This window comes from Bemisia tabaci, chromosome 3 (genome assembly GCF_918797505.1).
Source record: "Bemisia tabaci chromosome 3, PGI_BMITA_v3".
Taxonomy (NCBI): domain Eukaryota; kingdom Metazoa; phylum Arthropoda; class Insecta; order Hemiptera; family Aleyrodidae; genus Bemisia; species Bemisia tabaci.
This window is the reverse complement of record NC_092795.1, coordinates 23,264,833-23,277,761: the sequence shown is the minus strand read 5'-3', so window position 1 is coordinate 23,277,761 and position 12,929 is coordinate 23,264,833. Positions and strand designations below refer to the sequence as shown.

At 43.0% G+C, this 12,929-nt stretch overlaps 1 protein-coding gene across 1 annotated transcript in view; it reads right to left on the bottom strand.

Moving 5' to 3' along the window:
- Positions 1-11,446, bottom strand: part of LOC109031015 (neuroligin-4, X-linked) — a 649,145-nt gene extending 637,699 nt beyond the window's left edge. Inside the window, exon 1 of the mRNA XM_072298040.1 lies at positions 11,043-11,446. The gene's annotated coding sequence lies outside the window, so the exon portion shown is untranslated. The remainder of the gene's footprint in view (positions 1-11,042) is intronic.
- Positions 11,447-12,929: the final 1,483 nt, after the last annotated feature.

Sequence of the window (12,929 nt, the reverse complement as noted above, 5' to 3'; positions counted from 1 at the left end):
TAGGCGCTAATATGTGTTACATGCCGATTGCCGCGCCGCGCCGAGGGCTTCTCCTTTTCATCTCAAGTCCTCGTCATCATTTCTCCCTATGCCGATTGCCGCGCCGAGGGCTTCTCCTTTTCATCTCAAGTTCTCGTCATCATTTCTTTCTAAGTCAGACAGAAATCTTTGATGACTTAGTCTCGATTTGGCTTTAAAACTGCCCTCCTCGGTGGCACGACCTGTGGCGCGGCGTGAATGATCGATTATCGATATTTCCCCATTTGAATCCGTGGTAAAGAATCGATTATCAAGGTGTTCGCTGCGAGCACCCTGTTAATCGATCCTTTCCATAGGTTTAAATACAAGCAGCAATCGATACATCGCAACACACGCCACGCCACCGGGCACGACAACAAAGTAAACGACGAATCAGACATTCGGTAGCACAGAGAATCGGAGAGGAGCTGCACCTATCATCAGCCGCACACAATAAAGCGGCTGAGAGGCTTGCGGGGATAAGGTTTGGGGACTGAGAGGGGTGAGCGGGGGGGGGGGGGAGGCGAGCCAGGGATGAGCATCCGAAGCCCTCGAGGCTCAAGTAGAATTTAGTCAAAGTTGGAGCCAAGTCATTCCCCGATCAAAGGGTCAAAACTCCCCGCAAAGCCCGGCGTAGCCCCGACGACCTTGCTTTGAGGGTTCCCGACTTCGCGGAATCTCACGAAAAAGCCGTCTTTGCTTTGGGGAGCTCCGATGGTGGGGCCCGTCATCAAGCTCTCGAAGACGCGGCCGAAACATTTCTTTTCGGCGTGCAAGCCGCGTGTTCATAAAGGACAAAGAAGCTGATGTCGTGTTTGATGTAACGTTAGATGTCACCACCTATTTCCGCGACTACAAGCTCTCGCGGCGAAAAATGGGTCTTTCAGATTCGGCGACCCTTAAGGCCTAGATACACACGGCGATTAATCGCCGCGATTGAAAGACGAAAGCCAATGGAGAACCTTGATTTCGATATATCGACGTCAATGGATGGAAATCAAGGCTCTCCATTGGCTTCCGTCTTTCAAACACGGCGATTAATCGCCGCGATTGAGAGACGAAAGCCAATGGAGAGCCTTGATTTCGATAAATCGACGTCAATGGATCGAAATCAAAGCTCCCCATTGGATTCCGTCTTTCTATCGCGGCGATTAAGCGCCGTGTGTATCTAGGCCTTTACTGCCGTGCTAAGGATAAACGCCGTATGAACCTTAAGGCGTTGCCAAATATCCTAGGATAAAACACGAATTTTCTGGTAAACTAATGAATATTTTCCTTCTAATTTTTCGGATAATTTTGTTCGCAATTTCACCGAAAGTTCCTGGAATTTCAGGGGAAAATATTCATAAATATAGTGACTCCTTGACATTCTCGACCAATCAAGAGAACAAAAGTAAGTGTACAAAATACGCGTGCTGAAGTGTATTTTGGTCATGCTCAGCACGATTTTTGAGCACTCTTACGTACAAAGTCTACTCGGTTAGCTTCTCTTTCAGTAACAATTTTGAAAGTTGACAACACTGTGTTTCCCTCATATGAATTCATCAAAAATATCGATTTTAAGTAAAGCGAGCTGGCTCACCGAGAATCGATTGTTTTACATACATTTAAATGGAGGGTAAACAGTGTTGCCGACTTTCAAGAATCGCCACTGTGTTGTGTGTATAGTCGTGCCTTGCCGAAGGAAAGCGCCACATGAACATTTAAACGTCGCTAAACTCTCATATATATATATATATATATATATATATATATATATATATATATATACACACACACAACATTTTCAGATAATTTTAGTTAAATTGAGTGCAAAATTATCTGAAATAATGAGAGAAAATCATGAACTAGTATCCCAGAAAATTCGTATTTTAAAGAAGGAAATTTGGCATTATTTCGTCTAGAAGATCATGTGGACTTCGTTTGGAGCATGGGAATCGGTGCTGGGGCGTGATAATCGACTATCGATATCATCCCACTTGAAGGTATGTTAAAAAATCGATCATTATGTTGTTCGCAGCAAACGCCAAGATAATCGATATTTTTTCATAGATTTAATGGCATATCAATCGATGCATCGCAAAGCAAGCCACGTCACTGGTGGCAAAGCTTTTCCATCTCCCCTCTCGTGTGCAACAAATCCATCCCCGTATTTTCGACGTCCCTTACACCATACTCCAACCGCGTGTCACTGAAATTCTCGAGCTCCCGAAAAGCGACCACTTTCAGGGCGGCTCTCCAAAGCGACGATCATTTTTCTCCGCGGCGGCAACCCCCCCCCCCCCCTCCTCGTCGTCATCACCTGAACGCCTTATTTCGGACTCGTCCATTAGCCGGGACGCGAAGATCCGAAGATTTGAATTAATCATGAAATATTCACCTTTCCCTCCGTCCCCCCTCCCCGCGTCCTCCCGTCCCCCGCCTTTCAATTATAAATAATCCGGGGGCCGCTCGTCGCCCCCTTTTTTATCCACTCGTCCCGGGGATGAACCCCGAGTGGAGGTGGGGGGGGGGGTGGTATAATTTGCATGTTTTCGGTCCGATGCTAATAAGCCGGCTCCACGAGTCATTTGCATTAATTGCTCGTCAGTGCTAGGCGGGTTGCCGACCGCAACGGCGAATTTTAATCTTGCTCGTAAATCCCCCCCCCCTTCCGCGCGCGATCGGTCCCTCGTGATGAAGACGTTATGAGCCGGCTCCTGGTTTAGGCCCTAACGGGGGACGTTGCGAGGACCTTTCGACGGCTGGGGTGTCCTGCGGGAACGCGTCGGGATTAAGTATGCCAAACATTTCTTTTTTATTTTCTTTTCTAGCGGAAAAATTATCTTCGGGCTTTTTTCGCGGTTCGGACATTGACACGAATTCGAGTTTAAAGGATCCTGACAAGGCAACCCCTCGTAAGGGGCATAGCAGCGACGTGGCGTGCTTTGCGATTTATCGATTGATCTGTCATTTAAACCCATGAAAAAGGATCGATAAACAGGGTGTTCGCAACAAACACCTTAATAATCGATTTTTTGCTACAGTTTCAAATGGGGAAACATCGGTAATCGGTCACTCACGCATCACCACTGGTGCATAGTTGTCCATGCTTCTAGCGTGTATTTTGAATGGTAAATTCTACCAATCTTTTTTCTCGGTGTGCGACTCAATTACTGACTTGTAAGAGTTTCCTGGACCTCTACCCTCTACCTCTCCAGACCTCCACCAGCCCTGGCCTAAAACGATCGAATTATTCAAGCGAGCCGCTGTGAGAAGTCGCTCTGCGCGCACTGGGCGAAAACATCCCGGCCAGCGTCCGATCAAAACGCACCCTCACGGCTAACTCGATTTACCCATCGAAAAAAAAAGAATTAGGGAGGGCGGGGGTGAGGGGAGAGGGAACTGACGGGAGAGACAACCGATGTGATGGAGCGAAAAGAAAACGGCCGTAACGCACAACAATAAATCAAACAAAACAGGGGCGGGGGACACGAGGGGGGATGAGGGGGGAGGCTCGCGCGGGGAGGGATGAAAAATAAGGGGAGCTCCTTGCGAGCGACTCGAGCAATCAAGCGACGTGTTAATTTCTGTTTGAGTTAAAACACAAGTTAAAAGCTGTGGTGGTGATGGATAAAATAAATGACACCAGTCATAAATATACTCTTTCCTTCACCCACGAGCTAGGGAGTAAGAGGGCGAAAAGGGGCGGGGGGGGGGGTGTCGTGCCGTTCCCATGTGTGGACCGTCACAACTTAATCTAGCAGGGTGCTTACTAAAATAGGCCGGCCAAAAATCAGTGCTTTTACAGTACTTTTTCGGTATATTCCCAGGAAATTCAGTACCTCCTCAATAGAAAAAGTCGGTACTTTTTCAGTACCTCCATTCAACGAAATTATTCGAAAAATTCCAAACAATTAAATTTCTCGCTAAAATTGCGACAAAAATGACAAAAATTCCGAACTTTCTTGCAGAATTTCCGCACTTTTTCGGTACTTCCGGACTGCCCGTAAAAAATCAGTACTATTTCCGGACTTTCCGAACATTCCGGACTTGTAGACACCCTGTCTATACACGCAAATTTCTATAATTTATTCGCACAGAAGCTTTGTTTTGGGTGATTCTCCAGAGGAAATCCATGCACAATCAAGATGCGCACCATATTAAAGTTAAAATAGTCTCTTCGGTAACTTTGAATAAATATACCGTTCCCTCTGTAACGTTTGGGGAGTTCATAAAACATGAGAGAATCTTATACAGCGTGAAATTCTGATTAAATCCGTCCAATTTAGACAATGGTTGATTACTGAAATTGATAGATAAAGCAATTGAAAAACGGGACAAAGGAGGTAACGCTCTATGCTCCCTATGCAATCCACGTCCCGTACCGCGAACGCAGCTAAAGTTTTGAAAACGCCCGCAAATCCACGTGTAGGCAAAATGACTACAACGGAGTTCGAATAGTTGCTCGAGTGAGTAAGATCCCTTCTCTGTACATGAAATAGTCCCGTTTTCGAGTAGCGAGTGGAGCCATATCTAAGAATTGACTGATGATGATACCTGCACTTAGTGGGCTGATTATTGATATTCGTAAATAAAGCTATAGACAACGTATACATAGGGCGAATGGAGCGTTTTCATTGGCTGAAACGTGTGATTGTTACAGAATATGAGGAAAAAAGATACACTAACTACCTAGCGATGATGAAACTGCAGAAATGTGTACATCGGTTTGCGGAGTTGCAGACTTCCTGTTGTATTTTATTTTTTTACATGGAAAACCACTAAACGTCATATTACTGAAGGCTTTGGTGATTTTTCTTCTCTATAAGAAGAATTATGTAGGAATATTTCAAGGCATGATGTTGGTTCGGTTTCCTTTAAAGAATAAAACAGGAGCAGACATTGAGACACCGCAACAAGGATACGCATTTCTGCAGTTTTACCATCACTATACGGTCTCTCATAGGTTGCCATTGGTTAGTCTACAACATCCTTTGTCCATCACGATAACCTGCTTCCACCAATAGTATCGCTCCATTTTCCCTTCGACTTCTATGTCGAGCAATTTCAAAAATACGCCCGCTGCGGGCTAATTTTTGCAATTGATAGACAAAGCTATATACAAAAAAAGACATAGGGAGTACAGAGCGATCCTAATTGGTTGAAATGGGTAGTTCTTGTAGACTGAGAGGAACTATTATAGGGTCTCTTGTTGGTTGCAGTTCGTAAGTCTATTACCTACTTCATTTGTCCATTGCAACCACCTATTTCCACCGATAGGATCCCTCAATATTTATTTTTCCGTCTTTGTGTATAGTTTTGTCTATCGATTTCAAGCAACGCTGGTTTGTAAAATAATATTCAATGCAATTTATTATTTCTGAAAAATTTGCGAGAAAATATTCATAATTTTTCTCGGCATCTAATACTAAATTGAGGGACATTTCCTCCTCATCGGAGTCGCTCCTCCGACGTAAGGGCGCATCTCTATTTTCACATGGGTCTTAGAAAGCATAGAGTTATACGGAGCACAGGGGTCACGTGCAAATCGAGGTACGCGCTTACGCTAGAGGAGCGACGATTTGACAACATGCGAATGTTCATGCGGCGTTCTTCCCTAACACGGCATTGCTTCCGTCAATCTAGAGCGTAGGCCGGAGGCAGGGGGGGGGGGGGGGAGAGAGGGCACCCGACACGGAGTTAAGTCGCCTAGTGCGAGAATTTATTTAATTCCTCCCTCACCTGCTCCCGGATGAGCTCGAAGATGAGCAGATAGGCCCTCGTTGCATCTCGCTTAAAACTTAATCGCCAATCCGGTTCCTTCCTTCCGGCACAACGCTGGCACCCCCACCAACCCCTCCCCCTCCGCCTCCACCCGGCGTCAACCGCTTTTAAAAAAGCTTATCGCTTCTTGTTTAAGCTTAGCTCAGGCTCCACAACGGCCGAGAGAGTGGCGAGAGCTTTCTTGAGAGGAACCTTGCGGGACCCAGCATCGGAAAAAGTGACTTAATCTGAGCAAAAATATTCTCAGATTTGCCACCAAGAGGAATTTTTTCTGAAATTAAGAAAATATGCTGATATCAAAGAAAAAGTCACCCATATTGAAGCATCTACAGGGTGTCTACTAGAAAAGGCAGAACAGGAAAAATCAGTACTTTTACTGTACTTTTTCAGTACATACCCAAGAAAATTCAGTGCCTCCTCAACAGAGAAATTCAGTACTTTTTTACTTAGTACCTCCATTTGACGAAATTCGAGGTATTTCAAAATTTGGAATTTTTCGCTCAGATTGCGACAAAAAGGAAAAAAATTCCGGACCTTCTTACGGAAATTCCGCACTTTTTAAGTACTTCCGGACCGCCTTTAAAAAATCAGTGCTATTTCCGGAAATTCCGGACTTATAGACACCCTGATTTATTTAAAAAAAAAAAAAAAAAAGAAAAAAAAGAAACAGAAAGAAAAAGAAAAAAAGTCAGACCTAGTGACGCATTTACTTATCCGATATGATCAATAATAAGCGAGACCATTATATTTATAATTTTTCCTTTTAAATTCATTTTTAGCATACTTGCACTTTTGTTGTAGAAATCACGTAGGTATAACAGGAGAAAACATAGACTGTGCACCAATTCGATACAACATAAAAGAGAATCATATTTGAAAATTCCCGTAACAGATTTGAGTGTCCGGAAGTAAAAGCAGAACAGGATTATGCAATTGACCAACAGGCTACAAACAATAGTGATCGGATTCCAAGTCGATTGTTTCTGCCAGCCATGAAATTTTTGGTTTCAGAATCAGCAGGGGGGAAAAGTCTCTCAAAAAGGTTAATAAAATTCAATCGTCCGTACTGCCGTGCTAAGAAAAAACGTCGTATGAACATTCGAGAGTTCCCAAATATCCTCTGATGAATCGTTTATTTCGGAGGGAAAATATGCATATTTCCCGTCGATATTGTCAGATATTATAGATCAAAGTGCGAAAAATATTCACAAAATTGTATCAAAGGAAACTCGGCAACATCCAAAGGCTCATACGGTGTTTTTCTTATGCATGGCAGAGTATTCCCTCTCAGAGGTGAGCGACCAATCAAAAATTATTTTTGCACGGCCTCACTATCTACTCGACACATCGGGAGACTTCGTTCCCATCCACCGAATTCAATCCAATCGAGACGGGAAACCGGAAAAAAATCACGAATCTACGTATTTTTCTGGTTTTATTAGGAGTGAGAGCGCGAGGCGAGAGGCGCAGATGTTAGACTGTGTGATAAAATTATGGTTTTTAGCATCCTTCATTTAGTTTACTTTTCTCGACTTCTTTCATTGCTAGGAAGTGATTTCCATAGCAAAAACTGAAGATACTTCCCGTTTTCTTCCAGATTCTTGTGGAATACATAAAATTCTTCTCCCAAGTCCGCGAGACAGTGATCGGATTTTTAACTTGTCTATAATTATTTAAAGACGAACCAACGTAGCACATCAAATTATTGTAAAAATTAAAATTAACTTGAAGCTGAAAGAGAAAAAAATTTCTGTTTTTGACACTTAAAGATACCACGTTTCGGTTTATAACTTCCTTGACCGACTTTCGATTCTTGATAGGTTTTGTGATTCTAGGTTTTTCCAGCATGTGGGTGCCAAAGCATGTCTATAGAACAATAAGGTTAAGATTCTTTGATTTTTATTGGTTTTCCATGATCAATTTTGAGAAAATTCATTGACTTCCGGCAAATATTAGATCATGGTTTATATAATTTCAGGATGTTCTCAGCCGGCCGTAACAAGGGCTGGAACAGTGTAACAACGCCTGAGAATTCGTCCATTTCCGGGAATACAGTTTTTCCCTGACTTCTGGATCAATCCTGCACAATCTTTGTACACCAAGAAAAAAACCTCATGCGTGGGACCCGAAGTTTATGTCCTATGGATCTCTGAAGTTTTCGGATTGAGCATCTGAACACTTTAGGTCCAGCTGCTGAGGTTTGGATCACACACCTGAAACTTCAGTTCTTACATCTAAAGTACTTCGGTTTTCACATCCGGAAAATTTCGGTTCTCACATCTGAAGTACTTCAGATGTATAAGAACTGAAGTTTCAGATGTGCGATCCGAGCCTCGATAGCTAGACCTGAAGTGTTCAGATGCCCAATCCGAAAACTTCAGAGATCCATATGACCTAAACTTCGGGTCCCACGCCCGAAGTTTTTTCCTCCGTGTAACACTGTAACATTTACAGAAGTTTCCGTTATGAGAACAGACTACTCCGTGCTCACGACTGAAGTTCTGTTCTCACGGCAGAAAAATCCTACAAGTATAACGGAGAAAGTGTAGGAGTTCTGTGAACAGAAGGTTCTGCCATCAGCACCAACTATTTTTTTTGCGTGTGCAGAATTTTTTTTCAGTGTTCGTCGGCTAGATTTGGCAACGGTGAGAAAGAATTTCTAGTTAATACAACAATAAACTCTCTGAGTTTTTTTTCAGAAAAATCTGGCAACGATGAGGAAAAATCAAACTGGCCATTACGGCCGCCGAGAAAAACTAGGCGACCGAAACTCGCGGGAGATAGGCATCCTTGCGCTCTAATTTCTCGCTCACTCCGTAGTTCACCGTCACAGGAGGGGGTTCGAAGGGAGATTTCCCCGCTGCGAGATAAAAAAAACCTAACTCGGATGGAAATCGCACCCGCATACGCGGTTTAAGGATCGAATCTCCCCTCCTTTCAGGAGTCGCTCGTGAATACCGCGCGGCCGCGAATAATGAAGAGCGACGAAATTCGAGCCGTGCATCCTTCCGCCTTGCCCTGAAAAATCAAAAGGAGCCGGGCCCGGTTTTGTTCCGATCCGTCTGGGTTCTGACATGCAAAGGACCAATCACCTTTGAATAATGCCTCTAGCTTCGTCCTCAATTCGCCCCTTCACAACTCCCCCCCCCCCATTTATTTTTAAAATATTATTACACGGAGAAAAAAACCTCTTGCGTGGGACCCGAAGTTTAGGTCATATGGATCTCTGAAGTTTTCGGATTGAGCGTCTGAACACTTTAGGTCTAGCTGTCGAGGTTCGGATCACACATCTGAAGTACTTCAGATGTGTGAACCGAAGTTTTTCGGATGTGAAAACCGAAGTACTTCAGATGTAAGAACTGAAGTTTCAGATGTGTGATCCAAACCAAACTAAAAGTGTCCAGATGCTTAATCCGAAAACTTCAGAAATCCATATGATCTAAACTTCGGGTCCCACGCACGAAGTGGTTTTCTCCGTGTACTTTCATTTGTTACAGTGCCTAGCGTCCACGAAGAAGACTGGGGGCTGAAACATAATGAGTCAACCTCGGAAAAAATTTATAAAAATTCGTTTATTAATTTATTTTTAATCTTTAATTTTTAATTGAGGTCCCTAACATAATTTTTTGGGCTTGTGAATAGAAAGTTGTTAACCCTTATTTGAATGCTCATCTTACATCCCCCTTTTAAATAGAGCGCAGCAGCTCTTCGTCTATACCTCGCACTGAAGACAGTGCCTACTCGAGTCAAAAAGAACTTCATTAAATATCCTCTTCAAAATTATTTCGAAGTAGATTCTGACATAAATGAAAAAGTACTCGGCTATTCTGAAAAGCATTATGCTTTTAAAACCCCGAAATCTTCGGGGAGAAACGTTTGATGGACATATTCCAGTATTTGAAAGTTTGGGACAGACATTTTAGACCGTCGCAATTGAAACCCAACTCAATTATTGAAAGTAATTTACTCTCAGGGCGAAACAATTGAGCATTTTTTGAAGATTTGAAAGTAAGCTTTACTCAGATTCCTGGAAGAACTTGAGTTCGGTTGGGTCATACCACAAAACCAACTCACAGATAATGCGTGGAGTACCACGCGAATGTGAAGACGCGCCTATAGCTGTATAACTTCTAAGATTGTTTGTTTTACGGGTTACATGCTTCATTTTCATGAAACACGGCGGTATTTAATACGTCTGATCGCGATAAAATTTAACTTTTGTTGAGTTCTATTTTGAATGGAGCAATAAAAAGAAACAATTCATCTCTAGTCATTAAAATTTACAAATTCTTGATGGGAGCCGAGGGTTAAACGCAAGCTGTTGTATTAGGTCATCGCCGCCACATATAGCAAACATCACATACGTGTATACACTAAAACCGGGAAGAACTTGGGTTCGGTTGGTTCATACCAAAAAAGTATTTCAAGGGTAATGCACAGAGTATCAAGCGAATGTAAGGGCGCGCCTGGCCGTATGATTGCCGAGATCGTTCGTTTTACAGCTTATATGAATACCAAAATACACGAAAAAATGTGTCTATAGAGAAAAACAAGAAACGAAAATGGTATTGAGGTTCAGTTAGCAAAATCTCTTCAGATTCGCAGAAATCCGTCTTCAACCCGGTACCTCTACTGTTTGCATTTCTGTCTTTTTCGACGAATCAGTTTGATGCTACGTTTTTAAATATTTTTTCCGACCGAATGCAAAAACTTAATATTATAGAGGAGTGCATTTGCTACCTCTAGCTTCTGTTTTGAAACTTTCAAACGATGAATCGGATAGTATTAATTTCAGATTTAAATCTCAGCATATTCGCCAATTGCAGTTAAGTACAACTATGATAGTTGGGCCCTCAGAAATGTTTAACGTATACCTAAAGTTGACACCTACCACCATAGATTTTAAGATCTTTCAACAGATTTGATGAACTAAAATGTGTGAAAGCATCAAAAACAGCTCAATCGCAATGAGCAGCGTTCAGTGAAATTCGAGACTTCAAGAAAAATCCAAAACATTAAAACAACAATCAGATTTTCTTCTGTTCTTTCCTGTTTTGATAGAGAAAGTTTATGAAAAAAAAACTAAATTAAAGAAAGGAACTACATAGTCATACACCCGGCGGTAAAAATAAGTATATCAGACAGTTCTAATAAAGATCGCAGAAACTGGGCCATTATGTCTTCAAACCTATAAATATCGAGGAGATGTGCGGTCTCCAAATAGATAACAAACAATTTAACCATGAAAAATATCCAACCTGGTATAAAAAGTTATCCAATTTAATCCAAGCCGTAAAATCCAAGAGACACCACACAAACCAGAAACAACTTTTATAAATTTATTTTTTGACGTAATCAGGAAAAACCAGAAAACCCCGAAAATAATGCGAAACTCGAAAAATCCAAAACTTCAAGACTACACTAAAGAGAGTCCGAACTTCACTCCAACTTTCAACTTTCGACAACTTCACAGGTACGAAACACCGGTCGTGAGTACTGGGAATCCGATCATGCGAGGAACGCGCACGAGGGTGGGGTCGCGACGGAGACGTAGCTTGGCGCGCGGAGGGCGAACACCGACTGACTGGCGCTCGGTGCCGGTCGCGCCTTCGAGCCGCCAGTGCGCAACCGCCATACGCGGGCGCAGCGCGGGCAGTCTACCGGTGCCGGCGAGCGGGAGTCCAACACTCTCTCGGCTTGTAAATCAATAATAGCCCCCCCCCCTCCCTCCAGCCGCTACCCGACGGGGGGAGTGACGGCCGCCGTCAACTTTGAACCTCGGGGTGGACCGGTTCGCGGGATCACCGAAAATCCCAGTGACGGATTTTTGCAACCCCCCCCCCCCCCCGCCTGTGGTTATTTTGCAGTACGACTCGTGTCGGTTGCATTTCTTTGGCGCGAACCTTTTTTTTTTTGGGCGGAGAAGTAAAGTGCCGGGAATACGCAAACATCGAGGTATTGAACTGTGATTGTTCCACTTTAAATTCTGGGCAAAGCTGTGTGCTTTACAAAAACTGACTTTCCATGAGCGGCTACTTAGGAAAAGCACATATCGTCACCTTCCGGCCGAAGTATCTCAAGCGCCATGCAACGTTTGAAAATTTCCGCCGCCATTTTATGTTTTTACGGACGAATTGGATTACATTTTGCAATAAGGAACCACTATTTCTGGCCCATTTCAGAAACAACATAGATGCCATTGGTTTCCCTATACAGATATGTGTTTAAATGGAAGAGATAGAGATGGGTGGTTCCTTATTGCAAAATGTAATCCAATTGTTCAACACATAGCTGTCCGAAACTTTCACTGAATTTTCTTTGTGCTGCCGATAAAATTCAGTAAAATTTTCGAACAGATTCAACCAACAATTTCCCATAAGAAAATAAAATGGCTGCGGAAATTTTCAAACGGCGCATGGTGCATGTGATACTTTGGCTGGAGGGTGCCGACATGTCCATGTCCATCTGACGTTGATAGATTGTGCAATTATTGATGTATTCCTTTGTGGATAAGACGCGCTTTCCTGGATAATTTTCCTAGCTCTAAGCGAACCGCTCTGTGAATACGTCACTATAGAAGCATGGTACAGATAATAGAAGGAGCGCACGACCATCACACTTAATGCAAGGTGGCGCCCTCTGAGTGTAATTGTGAAAACCTGATGCCCTTTTTGCACTGATGTACCTACCGCTTATTTTTTACGAAAAGCTGAGCGAATTTCCGGATACTGGTACCATTCCGGGTACTGGTGCTGTTACCTTTGGTCTAATTTTATAGACCAATACAACCGTGCTGAAGATGAACGCCGTATGAGCATTCGAGTGTTGCCAAATTGCTCCTCAAAAATATTGATTTCCTATGATAGTTATGAATATTTTTCCTTGAAATTTCAGAATATTTACATTTAATTACGAACAAAATCCTCTGGAAGAGCGGGCGAGAAATATTAAAAAATGTCCTGAAAAATCGTAATTCGTCGATGGAAATTTGGCATTGCTTGATGGCTCATACTGCGTTCTTCTTTAACACGGCAGAATAATCAAGACGAAGCGGTGGCTCCGTGACTCTTCTCCGGCCCGGCCAACTCTTCTCACTTAATAGAGCCGAACAAATAGGTCAGCGTGCCCTCTGCCTGAAAATCCTC